The sequence below is a fragment of the Pelodiscus sinensis genome, chromosome 15 (genome assembly GCF_052426305.1).
Source record: "Pelodiscus sinensis isolate ZL-2025 chromosome 15, ASM5242630v1, whole genome shotgun sequence".
Lineage (NCBI taxonomy): Eukaryota > Metazoa > Chordata > Testudines > Trionychidae > Pelodiscus > Pelodiscus sinensis.
This window is the reverse complement of record NC_143066.1, coordinates 36,473,101-36,487,436: the sequence shown is the minus strand read 5'-3', so window position 1 is coordinate 36,487,436 and position 14,336 is coordinate 36,473,101. Positions and strand designations below refer to the sequence as shown.

General features: G+C 44.0%; 1 protein-coding gene across 3 annotated transcripts in view; it reads right to left on the bottom strand.

Moving 5' to 3' along the window:
• The window catches only part of EPN2 (epsin 2), a 68,962-nt gene extending 55,448 nt beyond the window's left edge, over nt 1–13,514 (bottom strand). The window contains exon 1 of one of the 3 annotated variants that reach the window (XM_075899785.2): nt 13,366–13,514. The gene's annotated coding sequence lies outside the window, so the exon portion shown is untranslated. Of the gene's footprint in view, nt 1–12,595; nt 12,799–13,365 lie in introns of those variants that run through there. The other 2 variants (XM_075899786.2, XM_075899784.2) reach the window with 2 other exon arrangements.
• Between the last annotated feature and the right edge of the window lie 822 nt (nt 13,515–14,336).

Genomic DNA, 14,336 nt, shown 5'->3' with positions numbered 1-14,336 from the left:
TACAGAAGAGGTTTATCTTCACGGATATCAAATATCAGCATCGCATTTAACATTTTCTCTCCTGTTTCAGGCACTGAAGTTAAAAAGGAATCTTAAGGGGTTTATTTGTAAAGAGTCAAAACAAAAGCCCCTGAATATACTTAACAATTTTCTTGTATAACTGTGTCAGTTAGGACTGATTTTTTTTAATCGATATGGTTAGACTTGTAAAAGTCCTAGGGTGCATAGTGTACTGCACTGGCTATAAAGACAACACATTAGTAAAGTTATTCCCATTCCCATTATGGGAAGAGCTATGCCAGTATAAAGGTCTTTTATACCAATATAACTTCATTTACACTTTTGTAGCATTTTAACTATACTGCACAGTTATAAGGACAGCTTCTCAGTATAGAGATAAGCCCTACTGAAAATCCTTTCCCCTCCCATCTGCTAGACTATCAGTCTCTGATTTTCTGTTAAAAATCCCTAAAAATGTTGACAGATATTTCATGTATGCAGTGCCATGACAGAAAATAGCATAAGAAAAGAGACCCTTTATAGAAAACAGGGATATTAAACAGTTAACCAGTAAGCCTACCAATAAGCATGAGGCTAATTGGTATGTTTACCAGTTTACTGACCCTTGGTAGTAAGCTCTAGCAGCGGTCAGACCGGCAGTGGGACCTCGTGGCTGTGGCAGGACCCTGGCCAGGGTCAAGACTGCAGATGAGCTGGGCAGCAGCCCAGATGGCAGGAGCTGAGTCAAAACAGTTAACCAGTTAACCATTTAGCATCCCTAACAAAAGTTAGTGGATATGATTTCAGGAGATCAAAGGAGGACTGAAGAAGAATCACATACCTTGCAAACAGACCAGTAAAAGGTTAAAAAACAACTGGTTGAACTCTCTCATAGCATTTAAAACAAACAGTTTCTATATTTGGGTATGTAACAGTCCATTGCTGATCTCAGAATCTTCAAAATATAATTTTCTTTTATTTTAGCCATTTTGATTAGCTATCCCACATAATGACAGACCCCAAAACAGTACTTGCCTTCTCTCAAGCTTCCATGAGAACCTAAAAACAAAAAATAACTCACTATGGTGCCACCCTAGTAAAATGATTGATAATGTTGATAAAAGTGTTCCCTCTTCCCTTCCAAAAAGTAGCCAAAAAGCAGGCCGGACCATTACGAAGTTTACCGCAGCAAAACTTAACAGTCTTCTGGATCTTTTGAGCAACATGCAGCTATTCGTATGCATTAAACCAGATGGGAATGCATTACACAGATTTTCAGAAGTAATGGTTAAAGTGCTAATTAATTATTTCTAGTCTATATTTGCAGTCCTGATGGGAAAAGTACTAGGCACCTATTTCTGTTAACCTGCAAACATAAGAAAAGCATTATCCTTACTTTCTGAGAAATGCATTATAAGCCTGATGGAATGATCATTTAACTTATGTGAACTCTGCATAACAAAAACAAAAATTAGTTTTCCCACCCCCATAACAAATGCTTGAAAGCTTATTAAAAAGTCAAGCATGAAACACAACATGAGATAGCAATCAAAGTTAGCCAGTTCATACTTTAGGAGGAAAATACTTCAAGTAAATAAGAGATGTCAGTTGCATATACTTCCAACTGATTGTTATGTAGAGAACACTTTTTTTAAATGATGAAATACCTGGACACTAGTCCTTTTACGGCTCACAAAGCCTCTATTAATCTGACTTGATGGGTAGGTGTAAAATTCATACATTCCTCAGTCCCCTTCTGCATCCCAAACAGCCATTCCTATTCACATTTCTGCAGTATCACAAGCTGGTGAAGTGTACTCCTGATGAGCTATCTGAATAATTAAAAGCTTTAAAGTTCGGGATTTCAAGTAATTATTATATTCTTCTCCTTTACATATATTTATGACAGATCACCTTGTGCACAGACATTTATTAGAGAATACAGCCGTATTAAAAGTACATATTTAAAAGTGAGACTCAAGATCAATGTATAGCCAATCTTGATTTTTTTTTTAATTATTCTGATAATTGTATATGGTTAGAGGCCTCCAACCCACCTTGTCCTATTTCTGCCTTCTTGCTGGTGCAAGCCTTACCCCATCCAGATAGTGTTGAATATCAGGGGAGAAAATCAACTGGGACAACGGAAGCTGCCTAGACAATCACTGCTGGTTCAAGCAGTAGCAACCTTTAAGAAAATAAAGATAAAGGCAAAGCTTTTGTTCACCCAGGTTCTTGCTGATGTGTATGTCCTTCGCTGGGCAAAAGCCACAACTGTGTGAATGGGGGCAGGCTTTCTTCCCTCAGAAGAAAAATTACAGAAGGTATCAAGAATGGCTATTTAACTGGCCCCAAGAGCACTAACTCGGGGAAAAAACAAAGGAGAGCTACACCATGGAGTGTGCTTTTGGACATTTCATGAACACTTCTTGTATGGGGAATCCAAGGTAGAAAATGTGAATAGATTAAGAGGTGATTCAAGAAGAAAGACGCTACCTCATATCACAGTATGTAGAACTTAGGAGACAAAAATCTAAAAGGAAGCCATCTTTAACACACACTGGTTTGCCTTTCCTTAAGGGATATCAGAACTGCATAAATAGTAACATGAATTTTTTACTATTATAATCACTGCAAATAAAGGTCTCAGTTGTGAATTGTGCAATCCTTACTCAAGCTGATGAGCAATTACTCATGTGAGTAGTCCTACAGAAGTTAAAAAAAGAGAATAATTGCTCGCCAATATGAGTCAAGGTTGCACAACTAGGATAAAAGTTATTAAGTTACAAAACAAATTCAGAAGGGGATAAAGTGCAATTGACAGAAAACAGACAAAAAGTAAATGAGACGTTTATAGTTAAGTGTGAGGAAGTGATTTAAACAGCCAGGCACAGCTGCACTAGGGATATAACCAACTGGTCGACTAGCTGATAAGCATAAGTTTATCGGATAGTCTAGTAGTGACTAGTCTAATATCTACCCCCTCCCCCTTGCTGCCTCTCTCAGGCTACGTCTAGAGAAAGTGCCATTATGTGATTATGCAAATGAAGTGCGGGATATTTAAATCCCGGCTTCATTTGCACTTTCAAAGTGCTTCATTTACATCCCTCTGTGGAAAGAGAGATGTAGTCTAGATACACCCTCAGAGGCAGCAAGGGGAGGGAGCAATACCCAGTGCTGGGGGGAAGCCAGTGCTAGAGAGAGCTGGCTTAAAAGCTGGTTCCTCCCAGCACTGTCTCCACAAGGGGCAGTGGAAGCAGAGGCACAGCAGGAAAACGGCACAAGTGGTCTTTGAGGCAGAATGGGGGGGGACGACGACATGAGCCAATGCTGGGGGGAGCAGGCTTACAATCTGGATCCACCCAGCACCAACTCTGGGGTGCCACCTGCCCCTCCTGCTGCCTCTATCAGGGCAGCGGGGGAGGGGAGAGAATGGGGTGGCTGCTGCAAAGCAGCCTGTATCCCACAGGGGTCCCAGCGAGGAGCTGGGACCTCCTCCCCCACAGACAGTCAGGGCTGGCTGTGGGTAGGGGCTGCTGCCAGAGCAACCCTTGCCACCAGGAACAGAGGCTGCTCCAGCACGAGCCCCTGTTCGCAGCAGCCAGGGCTGGTCAGACAGGAGCTGCTGCCAGAGCAGCCCTTGCCCGCAGCCAGTCCTGGCCTTCATGCACTGAGGCTACTCCAGCAACAGTACCTGTTCACAGTGGACAGGGGTTACTGGACTCAGTGTGTGCTGGTTCATGCAGACGCTGTGTGTCTCCATTTTAAATGTAGTACAAGCTCATGAAGTGGGGCTGCTGCTAAGCAAGGCTCCCTGCCTGACCCAAACCCACACCGCTCCTGGAAGAGCCCAGTGTGACTCCGCGGAAGAGGTGCATAGGGGACTCAGCATAAGACCATAAGAATGGCCATACTGAGGCAGACCAAAGGTCCATCCCACCTGGTACCCTGTCTGCCGACAGTGGCCAATGCCAGGTGCCCCAGACGGAGTGAATCAAAGAGGCAATGATCAAGCAATCTCCACCCTCTGACAAGCAGAGGCTAGGGACACCATTCCTTATTCATCCTGGCTAATAGCCATTTATGGACTTAACCTCCATGAATGTATCTAGTTTTCTTTTAAACCTTGTTAAAGTCCTAGCCTTCACAGCCTCCTCAGGCAAGGAGTTCCACAGACTGACTAAGCGCTGTGTGAAGAAGACCTTCCTTTTATTTGTTTTAAACCTGTTTCCCATTAGTTTCATTTGGTGGCCCCTAGTTCTTATATTATGGAAACAAGTAAATAACTTTTCCTTATTCACTTTCTCCACACCACTCATGATTTTATATACCTCTACCATATCCATGCTTAGTCTCCTCTTTTCCAAGCTGAAAAGTCCCAGTCTCTTTAATCTCTCCTCATATGGGACCTGTTCCAAACCCCTAATCATTTTAGTTGCCCTTCTCTGAACCTTTTCTAATGCCAGTATATCTTTTTCAAAATGAGACCACATCTGTACGCAGTATTCAAGATGTGGGTGTACCATGGATTTATATAAGGGCAATAAGATACTCAGAGCCAGCACCCTGTACCCCCTCCACCCCAGCCCAGAGCCCCTTCCTGCACCTAAACCCACCTCTCAGAGCTTGAACTCCTCACCCCCTCCCAAGCGCCAAACCCCTGCCCCAGCCTGGTGAAAGTGAGTGAGGGAAGAATAGTAATAGAAATGTAGCCGTGTTAGTCTGGTGTAGCTGAAGCAAAATGCAGGACTATGTAGCACTTTAAAGACTAACAAGATGGTTTATTAGATGATGAGCTTTCGTGGGCCAGACCCACTTCCTCAGATCAAACAGTGGAAGAAAATAGTCACAACCATATATACTTCCATATGCACTTCCTGGACACCATAGTACAAATCAACAATGGAAAATTAGACACCACTCTCTACAGAAAACCCACTGACTCATACAGTAACCTACATGCTTCCAGCTCCCATCCAGAACACACCATACGATCCATTGTCTATAGCCAAGCCCTTCGATACAACCGCATCTGCTCTAATCCCACTGACAGAGACCAGAAGCTTCAGGATCTCTACCAAGCATTTATAAATCTCAACTACCCACCCGGAGAAATAAAAAAGCAAATTGAAAGAGCCAGACTAATACCTAGAAACCATCTACTTCAAGACAGACACAAGAAAACCAACAACAGAACACCACTTGTCATCACCTACAACTCCCAACTTAAACCTGTCCAACACATCAATAAACTACAGCCTATTTGAACAGGATACCATACTCCAAGAGGCTCTGGGAGACAAACCCATAGTCTCCTATAGACAACCACCTAACCTCAAGATGATTCTTACCAACAACCACAGGACATACTACACTAATACCAACCCTGGTATCTTCCCTTGCAACAAACCCCGTTGCCAGCTTTGTCCACATATTCATTCTGCTGATACCATTATTGGACCCAACCAAGTGAGTTAAAGATCAAGAACACATATTCCTGCGCATCCAGAAATATAATTTATGCTATCATGTGCCGAAAGTGTCCATCTGCTATGTACATTGGACAAACGTCTCAGACACTTCGCCAAAGGATTAATGCCCACAAAACAGATATCAGACAAGATCACAAAGAAAAAACTATTTCTTGCCATTTCAACCAGAAAGGACACTCTCTCAACGACTTAACCACCTGCATTCTGCTACAAAGACCTTTTACATCTGCACTTGAAAGGGAATCCTCTGAACTGTCATTCATGTTAAAATTCGACACTCTCCGGGGGGGATTGAACAAAGACCCCAACTACCTTACCCATTACCAAGATAGCTTCCCCAATTATCACCTCTAATACCATTAGCTCACAGACATCTAACTTTCCCCACCTCTAATATCATTAACTCACAGACACTTACCTTCCTTCCTCTCCCCCACCCCCCGCATCCCCGTTCTGTTCTGAAATGTGATTTGTCCTTTTCATATGTGTTCATTTTTTTTAATTGTATCCTTTGGTATATATGGTTGTGACTATTTTCTTCCACTATTTGATCTGAGGAAGTGGGTCTGGCCCACGAAAGCTCATCATCTAATAAACCATCTTGTTAGTCTTAAAGTGCTACATAGTCCTGCATTTTGCTTGAGGGAAGAAGGCGGAGTGAGCAGGGTGGGGCTTTGGGAAAGAGGGGGGTTGGAGCCTAATCTGCAATTAAATTCAAAAAGTGATCCGGGACATAAAAAGGTTTTGGAGACCACTGATTTACAAGAAGAACAGTGCAACAAAGGAAGAAGTCTGATATGGAAATTGAATTGCTTAATATCTCCTGGTCTCAATGAGAACAGATGATAAATCACCTCAAGTTTTAGAAATATATTTCAATGAAAACAAAATTCTGTATAGGTAAGAAAATGAATTGTTAGACTCTGCACTGTTCAGCTCTAGGTTCCCAGCACCACCAGAAAGATAGAATGCTATTAACAAAAGAAGAGAGCCAAAGAATATTGTTTGAGAGGCTGAACTAGTTCAAATTGTTTATGCTTGTAATATATAAAAATGTTCACATTGAGGCATATATTATATAGCTGATAAATTGAAATGTATATTTGACAAGTATCTTTCCACATAAAAACACTATAAAGGTAGACTACAATCAAAATTAAAATGTTATTAGATCCATAATGGCATGGTAATCTGGAAATACACAAAAATAATTCAATGACATTAAATTATATACATTTGTAACTTTACACATGAGGAAATTTGAGCACATATTAAAGTTTGCAGAATCACAGCTCACCCGTGTAAGTTTACACATTTGAAAGGAAATAATTTGAAATGTAATCAAGTTCAAAACATTGCGTTAAAACTAGCTACTGGTATTACACATGCCTAAGTATCACATCCATTATTATGATTTTACAAAATCACATTTGCCTATTTTTAATACTCTCTCATCATCTAATGTGTGAAAGATCATTACTAACAACAGGAAAATAGCTAGAGCTCTGTGTGCATAAAAGTTGGTATCTGCATCCATAACCGCAAAAATGAGCCTCGGATATCCATATCCGTGGGTATAAAGCAGATATCTGCAGATTTGCAGGGCTCTAAAAATAACTGAACTAACCATACAAGGCATACATACAAGGCAAAAACTGAACTAACCATACACACAGTGCTGACAAATGCATAGACAAATGCACAGAAACTGAAAAGAGAATTTTTCCCTCTAATCTTTCAGTTATGGTTCTCTAAGCTTATTTAATACATGGGGTTATTCAGGAATAGCTATTGAGCTTCAAAAATGTAAAACCTACTTTAATTCAAATTAACTTTCAAATGTAGACAAACCCTAAGGAATTCTTTTAACACTGGTAGGGAAAAGTATTTTCAGACTGAATTGTATTTTTTTTAATTGGTGCTCTTTTCAAAAGCAAAAGTTGAGAAACATTTAAGCTTTGAGATCTGGACAAAACAACATTTACATTTCTTTTATCAGGGAGCCCTTTTACTTAGACAAATCTGGTTGAGGACAGTAGCTTGATGGATTGGGTTGCAAAAGCCACCATTAAAATGGAACTATTTATCAACACTTCAGAAATATTATCTAATAAAGCCAAACAAACCTAGATCTCTAAATCTAAAGTTACAATTGCAACAGTATAGTGCCAGTACAAAAGAAGTTGGTGCTTGCTTATTTTTCACTCATGCTACCTTCTTTGCTGTTGGGCTCAACTTTTAAAACGGTATTTCTGGGTAGGATCAAGAAAGCTGTGGTCATTTAATTCACATAATGTCTAATAAGTGCATGACTTGAAAAGATTTTTTTCAGAGAACAGAAACAGCAATATTATACCAGCAACACAAGAATCATGAAATCTGGGAGCTTCAAAGTACACTAGGCAGCCCTCTGATATTGTAACCCAATAAAAGGACATTAAAGTTGGAAGGCCTAAAATTAGACCTATCCATTTTGTTTTACAAAAGTATGCACAATGTTCCTCTTCACTGTGCCTGTTGCAGTATTCTGAGCTGGCAAGGTATTGAAATATACTTAAAATCCTGCCCTTTGAAGCACTTCAGACGGCAGGATACTAGTACATTTTGATACCTTGCCTGTTCACATCAAAACTAGGCAAAGCAGAAAGAATAACTGCACTTGTATGAGCTAGACATGCTGGATTTTCTACTTGTGGGTCATCCAAGAAAATAGGTGGCATTCTGTAACTATGGGTCTGGAAGCATGAAGGATTGGATTTTTTCCCCCTTCTAGATTATCATTAATATTTATTCAAAAATCTTGATATATGGGACATAGCAAGCTTGGCAGTGACCCTTACAAATCTTAAAATTTGTTTTCATTTGTCAATATCAGTGTTCCTTGTAAGCTGTGAGTTTGGGTGGCTACTTAGGAGTGATTCAAATGTCACCCAGATGATTAGCAGGATGCCTACAGTTGACAGTATGTGTTTCTATTGGTGGCGCACATCCACATGTGCCTTAATGCACATAATTTATTCCACTGATGGATGGAAAAAAGTTAGAAGGGAAAAATGTTCAGTATCTTTAAGAGTGGCTTAAAATAATCAGTCTTATCTGTTCTGTAACACCACAGAGGATACAATATCCCATATTAGTGTATGCTTCTATTATACATCAGTCAGATAAGTCACACTCAGCAAAAGGACCTACATATAGGTACCAATTTCATCACAACGCTTTCTAGCTGGTATGAACTCAAGCTAACCTAGGGACATTCATAGTTACGGATAATTTATATCTTGGTATCCTTGAAAGTTTCATTACAATATTGATCACTCCTTGAAAATTTATCAACCTGCTTTATCAATACCTAAAACTTTTGACCATTCTCTGGTATATATTAGTGCTCTTCTGCATGAAAAGCCAATGCAATAAGCATTTAAGATCAAAAGAAAAGAAGACATCTGAGTTTGTCTGAAAATAATTTAATGCAAAATGAGTGAAAACATTTAGAAAATAAGTGTGTAACTATACTTTTCTGCAATGAACACTATTACAAAAGGTTTACTTTTTCTATTTTGTCCAACTAAGTATAGACTAAAAAAGGATGTTTAAACTGTTTAAACATCCCAATTTTCTAAGACCATGTTCGCCATACTTGGTATAAAATCATCCAAAAGAAGCCCCATATTACCATAAAAGAAAAACATGTTTGGACAAATAACCATTACGCAAAGCTCAAACTAACAGAATCAGAATTACTAGCATCCTGAGCCAGAAACTCCAGTCTACATGATTCTTAATGTCTGCAAGAGATCTGAAGAGTCAGAGGAAACAGTGATACTTAAATACACAATGTATATCTTTGCTGAAAAAACAAGAACAATATCAAAAAGTTAAAGAGAAAGCCACAAGTTTAACTAGTGTTATATCTGATGTGTCTAAGTGGAGAAACGCATACTGTTGATACTACCAGAAACAAATTATAAATACTATCAAGTAAACACACACACAATGAGTAGTCCTGTGGCACCTTAGGCTATGTCTAGACTACAAGCCTCTTTCGAAAGAGGCTTTCAAAAGAATCGAAAGAGAGTGTCTAGACTTCAAGCCACTTTTTCGAAAGAGTCTAGACGCTGTCTTTCAAAAAAGCAGTTTGCATTCAATAGTGCCTTTTTTCGAAAGAGGACTTTCGAAAAAAGGCATTATTCCTCACAAAGTGAGATTTACCGTGATTGAAAAAACCACTGCTTTCTTTCAATTTACTTTCAAAAGAACGCGGCTGCAGTCTAGACACAGGTGACTTTTTGAAAAAAGGCTACCCCCCCCCCCCCCCCCCCCCCCCGAAAAACCTTTAATCTAGACATCCTTAGAGACTGACAAAAAGATATCTATCATGAGCTTTCCTGGATAAAACCAGATGAAGTGGGTTTTACCCATGAACTCTCATGATACTAAATCTTTTTGTCAAGTCTCTAAGGTACCACAGGACTACTTGTTTTTAAAGTTAATGGCAACCCCTCAGACTTTTTAAACAAAATTATATATACATATATATACATATACACACACCCCCACCCACTCCAGCACAGTGTTGCTTGGGACCTTAAGGCAGGGAGTGGGGCTGGCTGGCTGGCTGGCTGGCTGGCTGGCTGGCTGTGTGTGTGTGTGTGTGTGCGTGCGTGTAAAATCAGAGTGGGGGGGGAGGAGAGGCTCTAGACAGGGGGCTGTGTATGTAGGAGGGTGAGCAGGGGGAATGCCAAAGCCTTTCCCCCACTTCCAAGATCCCTGTCAGGGCTGCCTGCTCTTCCCCTTCCCATCCCTGTCAGGGAGCAAGAGCAAAGTGCATAGCTTGTCTCTCTCCTGAGCTTCCTAGACAGAGAGAGGACTGCAGCAAACTGTGCACTTTTCCCTCACTCCCTGATGAAATGGAAAAGCCAGCAATGTTTCAGTACAAATCTGGGAGGGAGGGGCTTCAGGCCCCCCCCCCCCCCCTTCCCTGAAAGGTGCCTCAGGAAGTGGGAGGCTTAGAGCTGTGGCAGTCTCAGCTGGGGGATAAGGAGGTGGGGTGTGCCCACCCCAGCCAGTCCCTTTTACCTGCCTAGTGATTGTCTCTTTTCTGTATGATTTTATGAGAAGCAATCCCATTTCAGGCACATCCCATTTTCCTGGCACAACCAAACCCTTACCTTGATTTCAGATATGATAAGAGGAAGCTGTACACTGAATTTGGTGGTCTTAACGCTTACCATTTAGGAGTTCTTGAACAAACTCTCTCAAATATATAGATAATTAAACTTCAGACCTAAGAAGTTCACCTTTGCTAATATGCAATAATCCTTTATTTAAAGGACAATAAGATTTAATTTAACATAGTTCAAGCAAAACTATGCACACTGCTGACCTAAATAGTCCTGTATTTTGCTTCTGCTGACCTAAAAGTAATCTACAGCAACAGGTCCACTACAGATAAAACAGGAGGGGAGAGACACTCAACACCTTCATATTAGTTATCTAGAAAAACATACAATGGGTTGATATTATCCATGTGTCTACTTTGGTGAACAAAGTACAGTTTTCAAAACTTATCTCCAAAATTTGAACTGCTCTTAAATTAACAAATTAACCAACAACATTCAAGTGAAACCTGTAGCCTGGCGAATTTAAAACATGAAGCTGGCACGGTGGCATATGCAGTTTGGAGATTTATGGTAAATCTCTTCAAGCAGTTTTTAATCAGTACTGTACCAGAATATATATATCATGTCACTAAAGAAAAACTAAGAAAATTTCCCAATGCTTTTCCTAGCATGAAATCTGTGATCAGACTTAGTTGCCACGATGAGAACTAGTTGTTAGGACGCTAACAAAGACAACACTGATACTTAGAATCCAAAGGGTATTCATGACATTCAAACAAACCCTAGAAATCACCCCTGGGAATCACAGACCACATGCTCGCTCTCTCTCTCTCTCTCACACACACACACACACACACACACTTGCCAGCCACACACCCTCCAAACCCAGACCTACATATATCCTAGTCTCAACCTGAGGCACCATCACTGCTTTTCAGACACACCAAACACCAACCTCCCCCCCGAAACACTCACAACCCACCCTCTGCAAATGCACACCCATAGTACCCAAACTGCCCCTAGACAGACCCCCTAAACCTCCCTCACCAAACCTCCTTCTAGACAGACACACCCCAAAACCTCCTCCCTTCAAATACACCCCTTAATCCCGGACCGCCCAAACCTCCAGCTACACCCCTACACTCTAATCCACGACCCCCCCAAATACCCGGCTACATCCCCTACCCCCTAAACCCCAGAGCCCCCCAAATATCCAGCTACACCCCTACCCCTAAACCCCAGCCCCCCAACACTCCCTATCCCAACCCCCAGCTACACCCCTACACCCCAGCCCCCCAACACTCCCTATCCCAACCCCCAGCTACACCCCACCCCTACACCCCAGCCCCCCAACACTCCCTATCCCAACCCCCAGCTACACCCCTACACCCCAGCCCCCCAACACTCCCTATCCCAACCCCCAGCTACACCCCACCCCTACACCCCAGCCCCCCAACACTCCCTATCCCAACCCCCAGCTACACCCCACCCCTACACTCCCTATCCCAACCCCCAGCTACACCCCACCCCTACACCCCAGCCCCCCAACACTCCCTATCCCAACCCCCAGCTACACCCCTACACCCCAGCCCCCCAACACTCCCTATCCCAACCCCCAGCTACACCCCTACCCCCTACACCCCAGCCCCCCAACACTCCCTGTCCCAACCCCCAGCTACACCCCTACCCCCTACACCCCAGCCCCCCAACACTCCCTATCCCAACCCCCAGCTACACCCCTACACCCCAGCCCCCCAACACTCCCTATCCCAACCCCCAGCTACACCCCTACCCCCTACACCCCAGCCCCCCAACACTCCCTGTCCCAACCCCCAGCTACACCCCTACCCCTACACCCCAAATACTCCAGCCCCCCCACACGCCATACCCCCGAACCGCAGGCCCCCCAATCCCCGACCCCCCCACACCCGCTCTCCCCTCCCGGCCCCCCGCGCCGGAGCGGCCCCCTCCCTCGCCGACCTGCCGCTGCTGCCGCCTCCGCCGCGGGGCTGGGAGCGGGGCCCGGGGCTCTGGCTGCGCGGCCGCCGCCGCCTCTGGCTGGCTCTGACACCCCCACGCACCATCCAACATGGCGGCGGCTGGGGGCGGGGGTTGGAGGCGCCCGAGCGCGCCCCCGAGGCGCCCTCCCCGCGGGCACGAGCGCTGAGCGCGAAAGGCGGCGCCGCCCGGCCTGGCTCCCGCCCCTCGCCGAGCTCGAGCCGCGGGGCGGGGGCCGCACCTGAGGGAGGAGTCACAGACACGCCCCCTGGTGGGGGGCGGGGGCGTTGAATGAAAGCTCAGACTCTCCGCCCCTTGGGGGGGGGGGATCCCCAACCTTTCCCGGGGGGGTTGGAAGACACAGACCCGCCCCCCTTTGGGGGGGGGGTGGACATCACAGAGGTGCTCCCCTCTTTGGGGGTGTTGCACTCAGACCCTCCCCCGCTTTTTGTGGGGTGTATGTGTGGAAATCCCAAACCCTTCCCCCTTTGGGGGGGGTGGAAATCACAGCCTCTCACCCCCCCACAGACCCCACTTTGTCAATGCACAATTGGGGGGGGCTCAGTCATTTTGCAGGCAGGCTTGGAAATTTCCCTCCAGAGAGGAGGGCAAATAACCAAGTCCTCAAAGCACCTGCCTTGGATTTCCTCTCCCCCACTCCTTTAAATAGACAAGAATCCATCTCCCCTTTTCCACCCCAGCAGATGGCCATCCCCTACCCCAGCTCCCCATCACCAGGAAAACACACTCACCTGGGGGGACCACCCTGAAGGACCATCTATTGCAGTAGCTCTAAGGCAGGCTTGTTTGTTTTTTAAGTTTCTTGCCCTCTTGTAAAGAAGGATTTTGCTCTGTGTGCTGGAAGAAGACATTGCAAAAGTCACTCCCACTGTGACAGCCTGTGAGCCCCACCCTGCCTGGGCAGTGACTACAAACCAGCATGGTTCTTAATTCCCTTCCCCAAACCCCACCCCACCCACTCCCAGAAGTGACTGAAAAAATCGCTCCCCTAGTCAATCCCTACTCACAGCTAATCTCTCCCCTATCTCCCACGCTCCCTGCCCCCACCTCAGACACTTAAAAACAATGTTTTCCCCTGACAATTTCCTCCTTATTTCACTTAGGGGAGAAAAAATAATTTTAATCCCCTGTCCCTTTGTGTCTAGTGCAGCAAACACCAAAACAACCTGAGTTGTGATTAGGGATGTGAAAGCATAACAATGTACACGGTTAACCTATGAGCCTGAGCTAATCAGTTAACCCTCATAGTTACAAGTAGGCTCCCAGTTTTCAAGGAGAGCCACCTCCCCCCTTTCCCAGGCTGCTGCCTCATTTTTTCCAGGAAGAATGACTTTTGCGCAAAAGCCTCTTGCACAAAAACGGCCCCTAATGAATTATGCAAATGAAGTGTGGCAATATGCTAATCTGCACTTCATTTGCATAGGCTTTTGTGCAAGAGGGATGCAATGTAGTGGTAGCCTAGGAGTGCTAATGCAGAGAACCACTACCATTCCTCACAACGGCATGTGGACCTGCTCTGAGCTGTGACACTGCACCAATGGGAACACAACACAGAGGAGGAAAGTTCTAAGATAGTACACAGCCTTTGTGTTTGTGTTAGTTCCCCGGACTGGCCAAGTCCTTAGATCACTGAGTGAGAGGCCCATGTTTTGGGAGCTGAAGGTCATAAGTTTTATTTCCAGATGCTTCAAGCATGCAAGGA